Genomic DNA, 14283 nt, shown 5'->3' on the forward strand with positions numbered 1-14283 from the left:
GAATCTGCTATACAACTCGTGACCTGCATTTTGTGAACTCTTTTTTATGTTTAATAGTGCAAACCGGTCTTTTATTCTCTGGCTTTGTCATGGTGCAAATGTTTGAGAGCTTTGACGGGAAGAATCTGAATCTGATGTTTACTTGCCACTTTTTTTTATGCCATGGGACACCTTATGAATGTAAGGAATGACGGGCACAGATTTTTTTGATGCTTCCGGAAGTCTGTAATCATGAGGCCGCTTCAATTTGTCGAGTAATATTTCGGAGACAGCTACAATAAAGAGGAGTGGGTAACCGGCTTCTTTGATCCTCTGAATTCAGGCGTCAAAGCTCAACGACATCTAGTGATGGCACGACTTTCCAAAAGCATTCGAAAGGGAATCAGCAATTATTGCTCTTTTGAAGAGTTTTGAATGAGCTCTTTCAAACGGTAAGAGTCCTTTCTTAGATCTGAGATTGTACGCACAGCCTGGGTGATCGTTAATAAATATCAGTAAATATCAATCTTAGTTCCCGATCCACTGGCAACTCCCACGTAAAGGTGAGGTGGTGAAAACTGATATCACTCTTATTGCTGCCGCTGCTACACCAGACAAGGGAACATTCTTCCGAATAACAAAAAAATCATCTCACATACTAAAAAATTCGCTGTGGCTTAGCTTGGTTGAGCCCGGTAATTGCGAAAGCAATATCCGTACCTACGCCATGGTTCAGCTGGTAGTGTAGCTGGTGGTGGTGCTTGTGGTTAGACTTGTGGCGATGCATCTGTTATACACTCCAATCCAATGCAATCAATTCCAATGTAATCTAATCTAATCCAATCTGATCTAATCTAATCTATTCTAATCCAATCCAATCCGATCCAGTCCAGTCCAGTACAATCCAAAAGAAAACATTCGACAGAAGTCTGTCTGGTTGGGAAATTTAATGTTAGGAGAAGGTAAGTGACGCCAACCTTGGTTGGCGTCACTTACCTTCTCCTAACAGTACAATCCAGTCCAGTCAGGCCGCCGTTCATGTGCACCGCCGTCGCACACGGACGGCGCGAGATTGCGAAGCAATGTTAAGCCGCTGGTGGTTGGCACAGCTACTGCTTTCTAGCGACGTGAGTCGAGCCTAATCTCTTCAGCATAACGCCACAATCGCGGTCCTAGCGGAGAGCGCAGGAGTTAGGCGCCGGTGGTGGCACCGCCGCGGCTTGCGACGGCGCGAGTCGGTCGCCCTTCTCTTCGGCGTGATGTCACAGATGACGTCACACAAAGGTCAACTAAAGGTCAATGGTGGCACCGCCGCGCCACGGCAAAGGCTGAAAGTGCAAGTAGTAAAGCTTTCGCTTTAAAATGAATACAACATGAGGGTCACTTAGTTGACTCTTGAGATAATTCCCAACGGCTGACAGGAAAATATCACAGAGTACAGGCGCCACACGACACCCTATGCAGACACTTTTTTTCTGAACAAAGAATCTTCCTTCAAAAGATATGGCGGTCGAGCACAAGTGGAGTTCTAACAAAGCTACAAAACTGTCACTGCTAATCCCAGCTTGTTAAAATATAACTTCACCTTTTGCGATGATCTTTTCTCTGACCGCGCTTAGGAGTTCTTGATGAGGAACATAATAATATAAACCTTCGATATCGATGGAGAAACCATTGCACTCGAAGGAGGGCAAAATCTCCAGTTGCTGAACTACGAACCAGGAAAGGATCTCCTTCGACCAAAGAACCGTGACGCTTTTGAAGGCAGCAACAGATGACGAGTTGTCATGTCTCCCTTTCCGACACGATGGATCGTAGTGGCACTCCACGCTTCTGGGTTTTAATCGTAAAGACTATTTCAAAGAAGCTCCTCTCTTCTTTTTTTGCTCGCATCTTGATGGCATCAAAGTCCAAGTCATCCAAGATTTTAACTGCTTGTCATTTTCTAGTGCATGCGTTGGATTTGACCTGTTGTAAGTTTTTGTTGATGGCCCCAAACGCCTTTTCTCGGAACAAACTGTCGGGACAAACTCGGGGGCTTTAACAAGAGCTGTTGTCGGGCTAGTTGGTGATGGTTTATATAAGCAATCTTATATTGCGCTAAAACAACAACACATAAGAGAAGGGCAGAAGCCTAGGACGAGCTCAAACTATAAACTGATTTATTCAGGGGTAGAGCCGCTAAATATAGAAAAAACCCGCGCATGTACGCATGGTGCATTCAAGTCATGCCCTGAAACACAGGACATGATGAGTGTACACGTGTTTCAGGGCATGTCGCGAATGTACCATGCGCACGTGCGCGGGTTTTTTCTACACTTAGGGTCTCCACCTCTGAATAAATCAACTAATAATTTTCGCTCATCCTGTGCTTGTGTTCTCCTCTTATGAGTCGTTGTTTTATCATGGGGCCGCATCAGGCGCGTTTGCAATATACTGAAGTCTAAGTACTGGAGGCAGCTCCGCATGTTTCATGGTTTGGCACGTGCCCTTGTGTTGCTTGGAAGTGACCTGGAAAAAGAGCACAGGCAGTTAGAAGAAATGAAAAGGCTGGCGCCAAGGACTAAAGAGTTTCTCTGGCAACGTGTGTTGACGAGCCTGACTTCTCTGTCTAAGGAGCCTTCTGGTGATCGCTCCGGCAAGCTTGTCGTTCTTGGTGAGGCGGTTCTTCCAGAGAAAGCGAAGTAAGTGTTAGAGAAAGGCCCAAAGTTTAGATTTCTGGCGTATGCGAAGCTGCAGGGGTTACTGGCCATGATTAGAAGAGTGGCTGGCCATGCGACGGTGCGTGAAAAAGATAGGATCATAGGTGACGGTGTCACCTGCGTGGCGAGGTGCGTCGGGGCTAACCCCCCTAAAATCTGCTCCTTAAAAGGTGTCCAATGCCCTAAAAGAAAATGGCCTTCTGGCGCTTCTGACCAAGATGGAGGCTTTGCTATTCTGTCTGCGGGTTTCTTCCTAGAAAAGGCGTTTGTGGCCATGAACAAAAATATCAAGCACATCAAATTCAACACACGCACTAGAAAACGACAAGTACTACGATGACTTGCACGTGGATGCCATCTAGAAGCGAGCAAAAGATAAAGAGAGAGGCTTCCTTGAAATATTCTTTACGGTTAAAACCCACAAGCCTGGAATCCTACTACGATCTATCGTGTCGGAAAGAGGAACATGGCAACGCGCCGTCAGTTGCTACCTTCAAAAGCACCACGGTTCTTTGATGGAAGATGATCCGTTCCCGGTTCGTAGTTCCTCGTACGTCGCGCAGCAACTGGACATTCAGCCCTCCCTCGTGTACCATGGCTTCTCCATCGATATTGAAGATTTATATTATTCTTTTCTTCATCCAGGAGTCCCGAGCGCGGTTAGACGAATGATAATCGCAACAGGTCAAGTTCAATTTCAAAATGCAGCTTAGATTGACGCTGAGATGATTTCTCGAAGGTGTTAAGTTCTCATCTCCACCTAATTTTCCTAAGTTTTCTTGGTCATTCATTCATTGTCACCAGTAGTACTTTGAAGCTGTGATTATTTCTCGAAGATTTTTAGTTTTCATGTCCGCCAATTTTTGCTAGCTTTCGTTGGTCATTCATTCATTGTCACCCAACGTATTAAAGCAGGAATTTTGAGATCGGGCCCTGTTTGCCTTGGCCAAGTGTGCGTCCCTTGTGAGGACAAATTACGTTCCTTTATGGTTTTGCGCTTAGATTATCATTGGACTTAGTCCAATAAACTCGCTATTATCAGATGTGTAGTAGTGGATGTATCTTTGTGTCTTAGAAGTAGCACCTATTTTCTGAAGTCAGAGTGTTGTTGACAATTCCTTATTTTTCGCGTTATTTTTTTGCTTGGTGATAGGCTACTGTGATATCACTAGGGTGCTTCATAAAATGTAAGAGTTTGGACGAATAAATCTCCGTTGCAAGTTCTGTGTTCATGTGCCTCTCTCGTCCTTATTGTTTCAGCGCCTTCATGACATCAACTAGAGATAACACAAAGATTTAAAAAAATTGCCCATGATTGCTTTACTTTCTAATGCGAAATTTGAGTACAGCTCATCAGCTGTTTCAGCTTTTCGATATATGGAGGCAAAGAATTCGGGCAAGACTTATATGTACAATTACAGACAACTAGTTATTTTTCACACATCTTCCTTCTACAAGAAACACTCCACTAACAGTTATTGATTGTCATGAAGAAAGCTTTGTGGACGGAGAAATAGATGGATATTTGCTCAACTTCCTGCACCAATGCCTGATTGTGCGGTTGGTTGTGGAATTGTGCGCACACTGCCTCCCTCGCGATGTCGTCTCAAGCTTATATCACGTTGTCGCCCGCATTTTAGTAGAGCGATAATTCTTTGCGGGTGCCAATTGTGTATCCACACCGCGCCGCGATGCTACTTCGAAGTAGCGATATGGTGGTTCCCCTTGCAGTCGCCCGAATTACACTTCGCGCGGCTTCCTGCAGTCATCCCCGGCTGTCTGCAGTCCTCGCTGCGTATTATGCCTATACTAGGATGCAACTTAAAAAGAAAGCAGCAGTTGGCGGCAGTGGGCCACGGTCGCCGCATCCTGTAGTATTCCGCGGGGCAAGCCTAACAGTCAACAAAATGGGTTTTTATTGTTTAAATGATTTTAATGTTTAAAAGGCGTGCAAACGTTTGAGTTTGTAATTTAGTGTCGTTATTAACTTCTTGGTCAAGTTACATGAACAGCTTTAACAATAGTGTACCTTTGTCAGAAAGGAATTCTGTTTGGCGGCCCGGAAAGCGGATGCAGCTTCACTGCACACTAGTGTCCGGCCATAGCAGGGGCCCAGTAACGCAATCCCGCCGCCAGCCCGGCTAAAGCGCTGGGCAGAGGCCATCTTTAATGGCCTGCGCTACCCTGGCCGTCCATGCGTCAATCCCAGCGCGTGGCGGCTCATCTCCACCTCTATGTGCGGTCGTGGGCCTCGACGGATTCACGACAGCCTTCCCGCGCGCATTGGCGTGCCATCCCCTTCCCATCGGAGCTGCAGTAGCGCCAGCCCTGCTCCGTCTGCTGCGCCGCTGGGCCTTGGCTCCGACGCCATAATCCACACTCCACGACGTCTCCCTTCCCCAGCCCCTTAGACGCCAAGCAGGGCACTCAGCATGAGCGACAGGCGGCCCACCTAGTATACCTCCCGTAAGAATGTCCCGTAGCAAGAATGCACCATTCTCTTTGTGCGCGAGTTCTATGGAAGCGGGTAAACTTCCGCGACTGGTCGCTGTTGACCTCAAGCGGGGGCGCGGAAATGCCAGCGGGCACGCGCCACGCAATGCCAGTCACAGCACAGAATGTCTCTTTCGTTCTCTTTCAACCTGTCCCGGCGTGCAACTGTCTCCATCTTATTAGTTCCTTCCCGCACTACGGAGGATAGAGACCTCTGCCGATAAGGAGAGCACTTTAAACGTGTACCTACGCTCCATACTTTCTGCGTGCCGTCTGCTCGCGGCGAATGCAGACATGGTTAGAAGTGAGCGTAAATCAACGTTGTCGACATAATTTAAGTGCGTGCAGCAAGGATTTTCCAGGACCTTACACCATTTGCCCCAATCGCGCATTTTGATGATGCTGGCGCTATGTGAAGCCGGAGAGAAATTTCTTGTCGCGCATGGAATCCAGCATTGTCTTGAATAAGAGCTACAAAATTCCTTCAACACACCTGAACAGCTATCAAGAGCATTGTAAGTAGCTGTCACATATAATAGGAAGTTTGAAATAAAATAATGAAGTAAAGAAGTTTTGAGAAGATGATGAGGATAATGATAAGCCTAACGTGTATTAACCCGAGAATAAAGAAGATAGTTTAGTTTAGTTTATGGGGTTTAACGTCCCAAAGCGACTAAGGCTATGAGAGACGCCGTAGTGAAGGGCTCCGGAAATTTCGACCACCTGGGGTTCTTTAACGTGCACTGACACCGCACAGTACACGGGCCTCTAGAATTTCTCCTCCAAAGAAATTCTAGCCGCCGCGGCCAGGATCGAACCCGCGTCTTTCGGGTCAGCAGCCGAGCACCATAGCCACTGAGCCACCGCGGCGGCGAGAATAAAGAAGATGAGCAAAAAGTATTGGGTGGGGGGGAAGAGATGATTGGTGGAGAAGAGAGGACGATGACGACGACGACAAGGATGACATGTACCAACGCCAAGGTTATAAAATCGCGAGGGACAGTGGGGCACGGGGAGTAAGAACAGGAAAGCGGAGGTTCCGGCGGGTAATGAGCACCTCGTCTGGAAGAGAGCAACGCCGGCTACTGCTGCGGTGATTTCGAGTTCTACGGCGCCGCACCGTAGAATTCCTGCCGTTCCTGAGCCCGCTCTGTGGAGTCAACGGCTGACGCAACCAACTGCTACGGCCAAGGGTGCCTCCAGCGTTGTTGCCACCCCTATGGTTGGTGCCCACAATGACAACGTCGCCAGCAACACCTCCACGGGTACTTGGGCCGGGAGCTCGTACGACGCCGCCCACGACGCCGCCAGCGACTCCAGCCTGACCACTTCGAACGCCACCTCGACGCCGGCTACCTAGATGCCACTGACTGGACCCAAGCAACGCTTCATCAGCACCAAACCGTGAGCATGAATGCCGAATGCTAGTAGACAGGGGGTTCCCTGGCCGTGTGTATTGGTAGCTTTTGTGTTTTGTGTTAGTTTTGTTAATTAGTTTTGTGTGCTAGTGTTTGTGTCGAGTAGGGTGTAATAAATGTGCGTCTGTGTGGGTACACCTGTCGTCTAGTCCATTCTTTAGGTCCGAGTGTCCTCTGGGAATCCGTGACAGTAGCTCAATACTAACCTGGATCACCATCCACACGTATCTGTGTGCCATCCCGGAGCAACGAGTCTGACACGGGCCGCTGCCTTGATGCCTTTGCTAGACCTGGAGTCCTAAGCCTACCCCCCTACTATATTCGTCACGTACACAGTCGAGGGAGAGGAGACCTCCCCGCTGAAGCTATTGACAGCAGGTGGCGCATAGCACACGACAGTTGCACATCAAGTTCCTCCACACTCAAGAAATCCGTCTCGCCCCCGTCGGTGATGCAGGAAGCTTCCTCGCAAGTGCCTAGTACAACCGCGTCTCGTCGGCTATATAAGATTGCCATTCATTTGCGTGGTGGCCTCAAGTGTAGATTCCTGCTCACACTTTCCGGAAAGCCATGCAGCAAGCTGCTAAAGTCGCTGCTGCGAAGCAAGTACTGATCAAATTCGACCTAATCCTGTAAATAAAATTTAGCCGGAGTTTAACTGCGCTTAAACCGGTCTGTGACGTCCCAGAGCGTGGTGGCGTAAATGGTGACCTCACAAGCGACATCATAACAACAAGATGGCGCAAATCTCAAAGCGGCCAACAAATATATCTGGGGTGGCCTGACCAAATTTTTGAAAATGACAAGGGTCAAACTTGGAGTCCCCAATCGACTCTGGCATGTTCTTATGGTTCGACATCAATTGTGGTCCGAATCGGCCAAGCGCAAATTTCAGCGGTCATAATCATCATCAGCCAGACTCCACCTACTGAAGGGCAAAGACCTCTCCCATGTCTCTACAATTAACCTTCTCCTTTGCCAGTTACGGCCACCGTCTCCCCGCAAACTTCTCTATATTATCCGCCCACCTAACTTTCTGCCGCCCCCTCCTGCGCTTGCCTTCTCTTGGAATTGTAGCGCCCGGCGACGCTATAAAGCGCAGGCGCTGAGATCGGCGTTCCCGCGAGAGAAGAAAATAAAGAACGAAAGCGCGTGCTCGGAGCGCACGCCCGGCACACGCAGTTCGGAACTAGAAGCCTGCCACGCTGGTCGTCTCTCTCTGGTGCTCCGCTGTGACCCCGCAAATCCTCAACAGTGGTGACCCGGCGAACCGTGCCTTATTTCCCTGCGGCGTCCTAGCATGGCGTACTGGCAGCACCCAAGTTTCGACCCGCCGCTCCCGGCGTTCCGGCCTACAGGCGTCGGCGCGTGGTTCGCCCAACTGGAGGCTGCGATGTACCTGAACGGCATCACCATCCAGCCATTCAAACACGCAGTCCTTTGCGACATCCTCCCGCCCGACCTCCTACGTCGGCTCACCTATTCTGCCTTTGGCTGCCGGCCATACGACGAGCTGCGTGCGGCCGTCTTGGCGGACTTCGGCGCCTACTACGTTCCGCCGCCGCTCTACGACGCAGCGGACCCGTTTTCGCCACCGCATGCCTCTGGCCTTGCACCGGCCTCGCTCGCGCCCACGCAGCCTTCATCAGAACCCGGCCCGCCTCAGCAGCCCCTCGCCGCCTCGCCGCCATTCCAGTCCAGCGTCTCCGGCCCGGCTTCTTTAGCACCGACCGCACCAGACGCTACCGCATCGCTTCCGGCAGCACATGCTGCTGCCCCGGTTACGCTAGCAGTACTGTGCGATGACTCCACGGCCCCAAGTCCGCAGTCATTCCCTCAGCAGCTCGGTGAGGTGCCTGGCCCACCGCCGTTTGCCACGTCAGCGCACTCAGCGACAGATGCGCCTCGCGCCACCATGTTCAGCGCCTCCGGCCATACTGCCTCCCATACGGACAATACAGCACCTACGGCACAGCCCGGTGAGCAACTTCTCTCATCTCCAGTAGTGCTGCCGTCCGTCGAGCTCTTCCTCGACGAGTGCCCCATTCCGCCAACTTCTCTATCCTACGGCGTAGCATCGCTGCCAGCCGAAAGCTCACCTGCCGCCTCATCGCTCATTCCGCCAAAGCCGTCAGTCACTGACCTGAGCGATCGTGCTAAAGGCGAAGTGAGATTGCCGGCACCGCAGCATCTGTCAGATACCAGCCCCACTACCCCGGCGGCCACACCGCCTGCCCAAGACGCCGCACCCCAAGCCCTGAGTACTGTCACCCGCTTCTCGGAGTCTGACCCTGGCAGCTCGACACTGTCGCAGCCAGCGTCTGCTTTGGTGCCTGCCTTGAGCCACCTTCAGGAACGAATGGCAGAGCTATCCACACCGAGTAGTGCAGCAACTCTCCATCCACCAGCTGTGTCTGTCGCTGTTAGCCAGCCGTCTGATGTAGCCGTCTCAGCTCCACGGCCTCTCACTGCCACAACCTCCTGGCAGCCACCTACAGCCAACCATGCCCACACGCGCATCAGCACTGGCCAGTCGCTCCGGACTGTCACTCCCGCTTCGCCCAAGCACCTGGAATTGAGCCCAGCAACTTCCTCCCGCATCGCTCAGCTGTCACCGTTGTGTCAACGGTCGCACCACAGCTGCTGTCAGTCCACGGAGCCGTTTCGCCCACTCCAGAGCTTGTGACGACGTACGCGGCGCGCCAGATTCCCACCGACACCAGCTCCAACGTCCCCACACCGACGACACTTGTGTCCGCGGGCAGCACTACAGTCGGTGACGGCCCGACCATGGCCTCCCCTGCTCCCATGTCCGTTGTCAGCTCGGGACCCTGCATCCTTCGCCCCTTGCGCAGCAGCCAGGCTCGTCCACCTGAGCCGGCGCACTCCACCCGACTGCTCTTCCCGGCCCCTGACCTGAACTTACCGGACCTTGTAGCGACCCCGTGGGGACACTGTTACTCTAGCTGCCTGCTTGCCTGCCGTGGCTACTCCATCTCTGCCCCGTCGGCACGTCCATTCCGACGTTCCGTCTAGGCGGGGGGCCCTGTAGCGCCCGGCGACGCTATAAAGCGCAGGCGCTGAGATCGGCGTTCCCGCCAGAGAAGAAAATAAAGAACGAAAGCGCGTGCTCGGAGCGCACGCCCGGCACACGCAGTTCGGAACTAGAAGCCTGCCACGCTGGTCGTCTCTCTCTGGTGCTCCGCTGCGACCCCGCAAATCCTCAACAGAATCCACTCCGTTACCTTTAAGGACCAGCGAATATCTTGCTCTTGCATTACATGACCTGCCCAGGCCCCTTTCTTCCTCTTGATTTCGACTAGGATGCCATTAAAGCGCGTTTGTTCCCTCACCCACTCCGGCCGCTTCCGATCTCTTAACGTTACACCTGTAAGACGGGGTACTGGGATCGACACCCAGCACCTTCACCAAATGTAAGACGGGGCTTTATTAAAGGCACTGGGACCTCAGGAGCAGGGTGGCAACAGTCTGCGGTCAGCCAAAGCGAGCCCAAAGCACGCGCAGCGATGGCACTGCCGAAGCTACACAGAATGTTCGTCTTCGTCTTTACACACCTATCATTTTTCTTTACATAGCTCGCTGCGCTTTTCTTAAATTAACCTGAACCCTCTTTGTTAGCCTCTACGTTTTCACCCTGTGTGTGACTCCTGGTAAGATACAGCTTTTTTATACTTTTCTCTGGAGGGATACTCGTAACCTGCCACTCATGATCTGAGAGAACCTGCCACATGCGCTCCACCCAATTCTTATTCTTCTACTAGCTATTTTAATCTCATGATCCGGATCAGCGGTCACTGCCTGCTCTATGCAGGCCCGTACTCTTTATAATTCCAGCACCTCGCTACCAATTGTGAACTGCTGTTGCCTTGCTAGACTGTTGAACATTGCTTTGGTTTTCTGCATGTGAATTTTTAGCCCTACCGTCCGGTCCTGCCTGTGTAACTAAGTGATCATGCTTTGCAGCTCATGTCCTGAGTGCCTTAGCAAGGCAATGTCATAAGCGAATCGCCGATTACTTAGGCATTCTCCATTGTCTCTTATCCCCGACTCTTCTCATTTCAGGCCCCGGATTACATCCTGCAAACAGGCGGTGAATAGCATTGGCGAGATCGTGTCTCCCTACCTGACACCTTTCCTTGCTGGAATTTTATTGCTGACTGTATAGAGCACTATGGCAGGTGTGCAATCGTTATAGATATTGCCGCGTCTACAAAAATAGCCGCTATATTTTCACATAACACTCTTCTAGAGCCTGATTCCGGAATGCCAGCATGACAGCTGAGGTTTCCACAAAGTCAAGTGCTTCTCGTAATCAATGAAGGATATATATAGGGGTTCGTTGTGTTCGGCGCATTTCTCTATTACGTATTGATAGCGTGAATATGGTGTGTCGTCGAGTACCCTTTACGGAAGGCTGCCTGATCATTTCGTTAATTGAAATCTCAGGTTGACCTGACTCAATTAACGATTACCTTAGTAAATACGCTTTAGGCAACGGACAGTAAGCTGATCGCACTGTAATTATTCAAATCACTGACGTCACCTTTCTAATGAATTAAGATAATGTCAGCGTTCTTCCAAGCTTCGGTTACCCTCGAGGTCACAAGGCAGTGCGTGTACAGGGTGGATAGTTTTTCTAGCACAATCTCGCCTCCATCCTTCAACAAATCTGCGGTTATATGATCCTCACTAGCTGCTTTCCCCATTTGCATTGCTCCTAAGGCTTTATTTACTCCCTCCTTCGTTACTAGCGGGATTTCCCATTGCTGTCCCTCATTAACGTTCTGATTACAGTCTCTACGGTAAGTTTGTATAAAACTCTTAGGCTACTTCAACTATCTTGTCCATATTGCTAACGGCGTTGCCTAGATTGTCTCTTAGTGCGTACATCTGGCTTTCACCTGTGCATAGTTTTCTTTTCACTCCTTTGAGGCTACCTCCATTCTATAGGGCATGCTCGACTTTCTCCATGTTAAATTTCCTTATGTCGCCTACCTTGCGCTTATTTATTAATTCGATACCTCTTCCAGTGCTTTCTGTCTGTGGAATTTGACGTCCTCATGCTTTGGCGTTTCTTAATCACATCTTTAGTCGCCTGAGAGTGTTTGCGGTGACCTGTCGAGCCCTCCTGCCGCCCACTTTTACGGCGCACTCCGTAACGATAGCTGTGAGATTATAGCTCATTGTTTAAATATTGTTACGTGCTTAGCACGCACGGGGGGTTATTCACAGAGGGGATCGGTCGGAGCAGGATGGAAGCAGGAAGCCTACCAGCGTCCTTCAGCTCTTTTTCTTCCTTTCTCTCTGCTGGTCCTTCATCTTCTGCTTCTTCCGTCGAGGTTCTATGGAAGCACGTGACATTTCCCTCCTCGCAGACGAAGCCCGTCGGGCGAGTTAAATAGACCGTCTGGGATGGAATCGCTTGAGGCGGGCTACATGCACCACCTGAGACTGGCGTGACCGTCGACCACTAGCGGTTAGTCGTGATATAACGTAATTAACGTCACTAATGCACTCCAACACAACAAACGGTCCAGTGTAGTGGGATAGCAGTTTCTGACACAGACCACGCTTGCGGAGAGGGGTCCACAACCACACAATGTCACCAGGAACATAAGAAACTTCTTGGTGTTGGACGTCGTAGCGGTTCTTGGAACGCTCTTGCGAAGATAAAATTCGAACGCGGGCAAGCTGGCGAGCTTCTTCAGCTCTGCAGAGTGTGGTCGCAAGAGAAGGTTCGTCGTGGATGAAAAATGGTAGAATGGTGTCAAGGCCACAGCGAGGCGAGCGAGCATAGAGCAGGTAAAAGGGGCTGTAGCCAGTTGTCTCATGTTGCGCTGTGTTGTATGCATGAGTAATGAACGGGAGGACGCCATCCCAGTCCTTATGATCTGCAGCGACGTACATAGCAAGCATGGTGGTGAGCGTCCGATTAGTGCGTTCTACCACACCGTTCGTTTGGGGATGATATGGCGTGGAGTGGCGAAAACTGCAGCTGCTGAGGCGGAGAAGTTGTTCAACAACGTCCGCTGTAAATTGGCGTCCACGGTCGCTAATGAGAACTGCAGGAGGGCCGTGCCGAAGAATGACGAAACGAAGTAAGAAGTTAGATACTTCAGACGCAGTAGCAGCTGGTATCGCGGCTGTCTCACAATAACGGGTTAAGTGGTCTACGCACACAAGAATCCATCGATTTCCTTTCGAGGACCGTGGGAAAGGTCCAAGGAGGTCAATGCCAACTTGCTCAAACGGGGCTGTTGGAGGTGTGATTGGCTGCAGTTTGCCAGGTGGACTTGAAGTCGGCAGCTTAAAGCGCTGGCATTGCACACAGCTGGCTACATAGTGCTGGATGGTTGAACGCATGTTAGGCCAGTAAAATCGTTGCTGTGTGCGGTGGAGTGTGCGTGTCACTCCCAAGTGCCCAGACGTGGCGTCGTCGTGCATCATTTCAAGAACTGTGATGCGTAGGTTTTCGGGTACGACAAGAAGCATCCGTGCTCCTCCAGAAGCGAAATTCTTCTTATAAAGCAAACCGTCGCGAATGCAAAAAGTATTCTTTACAGAATCTTGAGCGGCATCAAACAAAGAGGTTAATGTTTGGTCTTTGCGTTGCTCAGTTCGGAAAACTTGAAGATCGGGGAAGGCTTGTGAAAGTGACGCCAAGTATTCATCAAAGTTGTCTGCGTCGTCATCAGTCGTTTGAAGCGGCAAACGGGAAAGACAATCGGCATCTGAGTGTTTACGGCCGCTTTTATGCACCACAGTGAAATTAAATTCTTGTAGGCGCAAAGCCCATCGAGCAAGCCGGCCACAGGGGTCACGAAGACTCACTAGCCAGCAAAGCGAGTGGTGGTCGGTCACGACGGTGAAAGCATTCCCGTACAGATAGGAGCGGAAGCGCTGTACAGCGAAAACAACGGCGAGACATTCTTGCTCAGTAACCGTGTAATTTCTTTCGCTCTTACTCAATGACCGGCTGGCATATGCTACCACGTGCTGATCGTGACCATGGCGTTGTATAAGTACAGCGCCGATACCGATACCACTTGCATCAGTATGCACTTCAATTGGAGCAGATGGGCAGAAGTGGCGTAGGATGGGGCCCGAGGTCAAAAGAAATTTCAGATGTCGGAAAGCTGCGTCACATTCGCTGGTCCAATTGAACGGTGCATCTTTATGCAGCAAACACGTCAGTGGGTAAGCGATGTCCGCAAACCTAGCTATAAAGCGTCGAAAGTACGAGCAGAGCCCTAAAAAACTCTGCAGCTCTTTCACTGATTGAGGCACCGTAAAACTTTTGACAGCTTCAATTTTCTTTGGATCTGGTCGAACACCTTCTTTATCAACTAAATGACCAAGAACAATTGTTTCACGGTTCCCAAAATGACATTTCTTGGAATTGAGGATAAGGCCAGCTCGTTCCATGCAATCAAGCACAATATCCAGGCGGCTGTTGTGCTCACTAAACGTTTTGCCAAAAATTACAACGTCGTCCAAATAACATAAACAAATTTGCCATTTAAGGCCACGCAGGATTGTATCCATGAACCGCTCGAATGTTGCAGGTGCGTTACATAATCCGAAAGGCATAACGTTAAACTCGTAAAGTCCGTCTGGTGTTATGAATGCCGTTTTTTCCCTATCTGCAGCGTGCATGGGGATTTGCCAGT

The 14283-nt window shown here is 50.5% G+C and overlaps 1 protein-coding gene across 1 annotated transcript in view; it reads left to right on the forward strand.

Annotated features, from left to right (window-relative positions):
* Nucleotides 1-14283, forward strand: part of LOC149345781 (lipase member I-like) — a 54358-nt gene that overhangs the window by 14102 nt on the left and 25973 nt on the right. The gene's annotated exons all lie outside the window — the stretch shown is intronic.

Source organism: Amblyomma mixtum, chromosome 4 (assembly GCF_055824585.1).
Source record: "Amblyomma mixtum isolate Tamu chromosome 4, ASM5582458v1, whole genome shotgun sequence".
Classification (NCBI taxonomy): Eukaryota; Metazoa; Arthropoda; class Arachnida; order Ixodida; family Ixodidae; genus Amblyomma; species Amblyomma mixtum.